This window comes from Fukomys damarensis, unplaced genomic scaffold (assembly GCF_012274545.1).
Source record: "Fukomys damarensis isolate Sample0158 unplaced genomic scaffold, DMR_v1.0_HiC HiC_scaffold_13, whole genome shotgun sequence".
Lineage (NCBI taxonomy): Eukaryota > Metazoa > Chordata > Mammalia > Rodentia > Bathyergidae > Fukomys > Fukomys damarensis.
This window is the reverse complement of record NW_022900925.1, coordinates 34664726-34671585: the sequence shown is the minus strand read 5'-3', so window position 1 is coordinate 34671585 and position 6860 is coordinate 34664726. Positions and strand designations below refer to the sequence as shown.

At 47.1% G+C, this 6860-nt stretch overlaps 1 long non-coding RNA gene across 1 annotated transcript in view; it reads left to right on the top strand.

Moving 5' to 3' along the window:
• The window catches only part of LOC117285883, a 33328-nt gene that overhangs the window by 13779 nt on the left and 12689 nt on the right, over positions 1 to 6860 (top strand). The gene's annotated exons all lie outside the window — the stretch shown is intronic.

The window sequence follows — 6860 nt, the reverse complement described above, 5'->3', positions numbered from 1 at the left end:
CCCCCACCCTTATGCGGACCTCAGTCTCCCAAATTCTGGCAGCCTTGCCTTCTCTGAATCCCAGCCTCCCCTTCTGGACTCAGCCAGCCCCGGGCTTGGATCAGGAGCCCACATTATCACTCTTCACTGTCCTCTTAACCGTCCACCTCACTCGCCGGGTACTTTGAGGATCAACTCGTGTGTTTCTGTTCTCTTCTCTCAGAGATCTCAGTCTTTCGTCACCTGCTGTCCAGCATGCAAGCAGTTGCTCTGTGTATCTTGTTCCATCTCCTGGTTATCTGTGCATGGAGCGTGCGCCATCCCCAGAGCAGCCCGCCTCTCGTGGGCAGAGGCAGAAGCCCTCCCTGACCCTCTGAAAACAGAATCCCACCTTATCCTCAACTTTCCAACCCTGAAATGGCCCCGCCATGCTTCTAGCTTGGGACATTCGAGGGCATGGTTTGATGACCCACATGAATAAAAATCTCATTTCACAATTTAATTGGCTTGAAAGAGATTTGGACTTGGCATGAAAGGGGTTTTCCCAAGGGCGCTCCCCCTTTGCTTCAGACAAGGTCTTGCCAAGTAGGTCCAGGCTGGCCTCAAGCTCACAGCGATCCTCCTGCCTCAGCCTCCCGAGTGCTGGGATTACAGGTGTGCGCCACCACGCCCGGCTTTCCCAAGGAACCCTTTGGGAAGAGGCCGGGGCATCGAAGGAACAGGGTGCAGTTGGGGAGAGCAGAGGACAGGTGTGGGTGAAGACTGGAAAGCCAGGCCGAAGCTGTTCACACGGGCCTTGGAGGCCAGAGCAAGGCATTTGCTGTGGTTTGGCTTTGGGGTCTTCCTTGCTTGTTTGTTTTGTGCTGAGGCTTTTGCCTCCAGAGCCTCATGCATGCTACACAAGCACTCCACACTGTGCTGCAGGCCATCTTTCTTAAATTCTGTTTTGAGACATGGTTTCCCTAAATTGCCCAAGCTGGCCTCAAACTTGCAGTCATCCTGCCTCAGCCTCCCAAGCAGCAGGGATCACAGGTGTGCGGCACCACAGCTGGCTTGGAGTTTGGCTTTTGTCCTGCATCTGATGGGAGGCCACAGAGGAGTTAGGGAGGCGAGCAGCACTGTCTGATTTTTTGAAGATCACTTTGCTGTATGAATAATGGATTCCAGTGGATGAAAACAGAAGCAGAAAGACCATCTAGGGAGCTGCTGTGGTAGTCGAAGCGGATAAAGAACTTGAACAAAGGTAGTGTAAGAGGCGTGGATGGGAGTACCAGGCGTGGTGGTGCACACTTGTAACCCCAGCACTCAGGAGGCTGAGGCAGGAGGATCGCCATAACTTACAAGCCAGCCTGACTACATAGTGAGTTCAAGGCCAGCCTCTACTATATAGCAAGACCCTTGTTTCAAAAACCAAGAAGAAAAGAAAACCCTAACCTAGATAATTTCTATCACTTTTTTTTTTTACAAACTTGAGAAAGGCTCATTATGATTCCATACCTGAGAGCTTGATGTAAATCTGCTGGATTTACTTATATGAAAATTTTCCCAAGTGAGCCGAAAACATTTGCTTAAAGCTATCGTGGGATCACCTGTGGCTGCCCCTGCTTTATAACAGGACACCAAAAACTCCACTGCCCTGGGGCTGGGGCTCAGCGGAGTGCTTGCCTAGCACAAGCAAGGCCCTGGGTTCGAATCCCAGCACTGCAAAAACAAACAAACAAACAAAAAGCACAATCTCCTTGAGATGGCCATTATGGGATGTGTCCAGCTGGATAAAACCCGTCTGTCCCAAGGAACTTGGCTTCTCCACCTGCCTCCCTCGCAGGTGGGCCAGGCAAATCAGCTCAGGGCCTGGCTCATAGAAAACGCTCAGAACAGGTTCGCAACCACGTCACTTGTCTTCTAAACTGTCGGTGCTGAAAGCAGCTCAGCTAGAGCGGCGCTGAGCCCAGTGGAGGGAAGAGATTCAGAGCCACAAATAAGTAAGGACCTTGGGAGGTTTCGCCTCGGCCCGCCTTACCTAGGACAGACACTAGAGGGCGCTCGGCGCTCAGAAGCTGCGCGCTTCCAGGTCCCAGGGCGCAAGCGTCGGGCTGCCCGGAACCGAACCCTTTGGGTCTGGTTGTTGCGGAACTAAAGACTTTGGAACAAACAGGAGGGAACAGCAAGTGGCCGTATGGAGGCCGGATTCTCTTCTGTTTACATTTATTAATGTATCTACGTCATTTAATTGCAATACACACCCAGTTATCACCCTTTCCATTAACACAACAGTTTTAGTACAGAAAACTAAAGAGAATGCAATATAACCAACAGCGACACGCTCCTATCTGGGAAAACAAAACAGGTTAACCCAGCCACTCCCAGGCTGAGGCAGGAGAACCAAAAATCTAGGCCAAGGGCCAGGGATTCAGTTCAGTGGCACTGTGCCTGCCTCGCAAGCACAAGGTCCTGAGTTTGATCTCCAGTATCAAAAAAAAGGCTAAATGACTCAATTTAAGATCAGACAACTGCTCGGAGCAAGCATTTCCCCCCAAGAAGACACACACGTGGTTAGAAAGCACACGAAAAGATCGCCAGCATCACAAGTCGGTAGAGCGCTCCCCGTCGAAACCATGACAACAGCCGAGCGGGGTGGTGCATGCCTGTCACCCTAGCACTCGGGAGGCTGAGGCAGGAGGATCGCTGTGAGTTCGAGACCAACCTGGGCTGCACAGTGAGTCCCAGGTCAGTCTCAACTGCACAGTGAGACCCTGTCTCAAAAAAACGAAAAAAGAAAAAAGAAAGAAAGAAACCATAACAAGAAAGCCGTTCACTCCTGCTAGTGCGGTTATAAACAGAACATCAGCAAGGGCGGCTGGCGCTGCTGTTAGATTAGGCACTCACCTAGCATTCCTGAGACCCCAGGTTCAATTTCCCAGCCCTCGGGATACAAATAAGCAAACTTCCTGACCATAAAACACGGGTGTGGGGGCGCACGCCTGTCACCCCAGCACTCAGGAAGCTGAGGCAGGAGGATTGCCCAGAGTTCAAGGCCAGCCTGGGCTACATGGTGAGACCCTGTCTCAAAAAACCAAAATTAAAATGATAATAATAATGAAAGACCATACAGCAAGTATAAGCAAGGAGGTGGGGAAGTCAGAACCTGCATCTATGGCTGTAAGACCCAAAGTTGTCCTCATAACTGTGTACCCTCCTGGTCCCTGAATGGTCACAGCAGAATCGTGTGTAGCAGCCGAAAAGTGGGAATAATCCAAATGTCTACATTCGGTCGGTGAGTGAATGAACCCAGTGAGGCCTCCCCGTGGGAATGGGATATGTTCTCAGTGGAGAGGACGGACGTGCTGACACCTTACAGCACGAGAGAGGCCTGCGAAGGCAGCCAGTTCCAGACGGGCGCAGACCGCACCGTCCCATTTCTATTACGCGTCAGGCCGAGTTTGTTGAGACTTGCGGTGGACACAGAATTTCTTTCCTGGATGACGAAAACACCCTAGCATACATGCACACCCGTGTTTATAGCTAGTTTTTTTGTTTGTTTGTTTCCTGGTACCAGGGATCGAACTCGGGTCCTTGCCCTTGCGAGGCAGGCGGGGGCACCACTGAGCTACATCCCCGGCCCCGTAACAGCTAAATCTTGGGAGCGGCTTCTATGCCCACCAACAACTGGATGGATAAAGAAAATGTGTTACACACAGTGGAGGACGACGCTTCCATAAAGGGCAGACTCGAAGCGTTCGGGAAAACGGATGCATCTTGAGACTATAAAATTAAGAGAAATAAATCAGACACACGGCTTAAATATCACATGGCTTCTCTTATATGGGAAATCCAAAGTGTAAATAAAGAGCAAAATGAAAGAGAGGTAATGGGAAGTAGGGAGATTCGGAAGAAAAAATACTTTTTTCAATTTTAAAAAATACACAGGAAAGGGCTGGGGATGTAGCTCAGTGGTTCCGCCCCCTGCCTCGCAAGCGCAAGGACCCGAGTTCGATCCCCGGTACAAAAAAAAAAAAAAAAAAAAAAAACAGGAAAAATGTTTCACAAGGTCCTGAGTTCGGTCCCCGGTACAAAAAAAAAAAAAAAGGAAAAATGTTTCACAAGGTCCTGAGTTCGGTCCCCGGTACAAAAAAAAAAAAAAAGGAAAAATGTTTCACAAGGTCCTGAGTTCGGTCCCCGGTACAAAAAAAAAAAAAAAGGAAAAATGTTTCACAAGGTCCTGAGTTCGGTCCCCGGTACAAAAAAAAAAAAAAAGGAAAAATGTTTCACAAGGTCCTGAGTTCGGTCCCCGGTACAAAAAAAAAAAAAAAGGAAAAATGTTTCACAAGGTCCTGAGTTCGGTCCCCGGTACAAAAAAAAAAAAAAAGGAAAAATGTTTCACAAGGTCCTGAGTTCGGTCCCCGGTACAAAAAAAAAAAAAAAGGAAAAATGTTTCACAAGGTCCTGAGTTCGGTCCCCGGTACAAAAAAAAAAAAAAAGGAAAAATGTTTCACAAGGTCCTGAGTTCGGTCCCCGGTACAAAAAAAAAAAAAAAGGAAAAATGTTTCACAAGGTCCTGAGTTCGGTCCCCGGTACAAAAAAAAAAAAAAAGGAAAAATGTTTCACAAGGTCCTGAGTTCGGTCCCCGGTACAAAAAAAAAAAAAAAGGAAAAATGTTTCACAAGGTCCTGAGTTCGGTCCCCGGTACAAAAAAAAAAAAAAAGGAAAAATGTTTCACAAGGTCCTGAGTTCGGTCCCCGGTACAAAAAAAAAAAAAAAGGAAAAATGTTTCACAAGGTCCTGAGTTCGGTCCCCGGTACAAAAAAAAAAAAAAAGGAAAAATGTTTCACAAGGTCCTGAGTTCGGTCCCCGGTACAAAAAAAAAAAAAAAGGAAAAATGTTTCACAAGGTCCTGAGTTCGGTCCCCGGTACAAAAAAAAAAAAAAAGGAAAAATGTTTCACAAGGTCCTGAGTTCGGTCCCCGGTACAAAAAAAAAAAAAAAGGAAAAATGTTTCACAAGGTCCTGAGTTCGGTCCCCGGTACAAAAAAAAAAAAAAAGGAAAAATGTTTCACAAGGTCCTGAGTTCGGTCCCCGGTACAAAAAAAAAAAAAAAGGAAAAATGTTTCACAAGGTCCTGAGTTCGGTCCCCGGTACAAAAAAAAAAAAAAAGGAAAAATGTTTCACAAGGTCCTGAGTTCGGTCCCCGGTACAAAAAAAAAAAAAAAGGAAAAATGTTTCACAAGGTCCTGAGTTCGGTCCCCGGTACAAAAAAAAAAAAAAAGGAAAAATGTTTCACAAGGTCCTGAGTTCGGTCCCCGGTACAAAAAAAAAAAAAAAGGAAAAATGTTTCACAAGGTCCTGAGTTCGGTCCCCGGTACAAAAAAAAAAAAAAAGGAAAAATGTTTCACAAGGTCCTGAGTTCGGTCCCCGGTACAAAAAAAAAAAAAAAGGAAAAATGTTTCACAAGGTCCTGAGTTCGGTCCCCGGTACAAAAAAAAAAAAAAAGGAAAAATGTTTCACAAGGTCCTGAGTTCGGTCCCCGGTACAAAAAAAAAAAAAAAGGAAAAATGTTTCACAAGGTCCTGAGTTCGGTCCCCGGTACAAAAAAAAAAAAAAAGGAAAAATGTTTCACAAGGTCCTGAGTTCGGTCCCCGGTACAAAAAAAAAAAAAAAGGAAAAATGTTTCACAAGGTCCTGAGTTCGGTCCCCGGTACAAAAAAAAAAAAAAAGGAAAAATGTTTCACAAGGTCCTGAGTTCGGTCCCCGGTACAAAAAAAAAAAAAAAGGAAAAATGTTTCACAAGGTCCTGAGTTCGGTCCCCGGTACAAAAAAAAAAAAAAAGGAAAAATGTTTCACAAGGTCCTGAGTTCGGTCCCCGGTACAAAAAAAAAAAAAAAGGAAAAATGTTTCACAAGGTCCTGAGTTCGGTCCCCGGTACAAAAAAAAAAAAAAAGGAAAAATGTTTCACAAGGTCCTGAGTTCGGTCCCCGGTACAAAAAATAAAAATAAAAATAAAAATAAACACACGAGATGGGAGAAGAGGGGCAGGAAAGGGGATGAAAAAATAATCAAGATGTGCTATGTCCAAATTGTGTTTGCTCAGTAAAAAGAAAACATCTCAGAATTAGATAGTGGTGTAGCTGGACAGTCTTGTGACTACACTAAAAACCACGGAATCAAGACAGGTGTGGTGGTGCACGCCTGGGATGCCGCACTGCGGAGGCTGAGGCAGGAGGATCGGTTCCGCCGCCCGCCTCAGGGTCTTCTCCTCCGCCCGCTCCCCTCCCGCTTTCGTTCGTTTGCGCAGGCGTCAGATCCTCCTCCAGTGGAAACAGATGGATTGGTAATTGACTGATTTAAGTACTGGAGATGAAACCCAAGCCCAGTCTAGGATGCCAGAGACCCCGCCCCGCCATAAACACCTCCCCGCCTTCTGTCTGTTGTTTCCAGGCTGGTCCCCTAGTTACTTCCTGTGTCTCTGCACGACCTTGTGATCTTGTACTCTAGCGTTCGGACAGACGAGCCCCACGTTAAGACTGAATTACAAACAGGGTTTTTTGCAGATTGCTCTCCAAACTCTCTTTTATTTGAAGAAGTGCAGCCAGGTGTGGTGAAGCATACCGGTAATCCTAGCTCCCTGGGAGGCTGAGGCAGGAGGATTGCATTTTTGAGCTCACCTGGGCAGTTTCGCAATTTAAGGAGACCCTGTCTTAAAAAATAAAAAGGGCTGGGGATGTAGCTCAGTGCAAAAGCCCTGGGTTCAATCCCCAGTGCAGCTAAACAACCCAGAAGTCAAGGGGACAAGGGCTGCTCGGCAGAGGAGGGCGAGGCGACCTCACCTTGTGGCCAAGGGACACCCGAGTTTCGGCGCCTGTGCCCGCGGCAGCCGGCAGGGGGCAG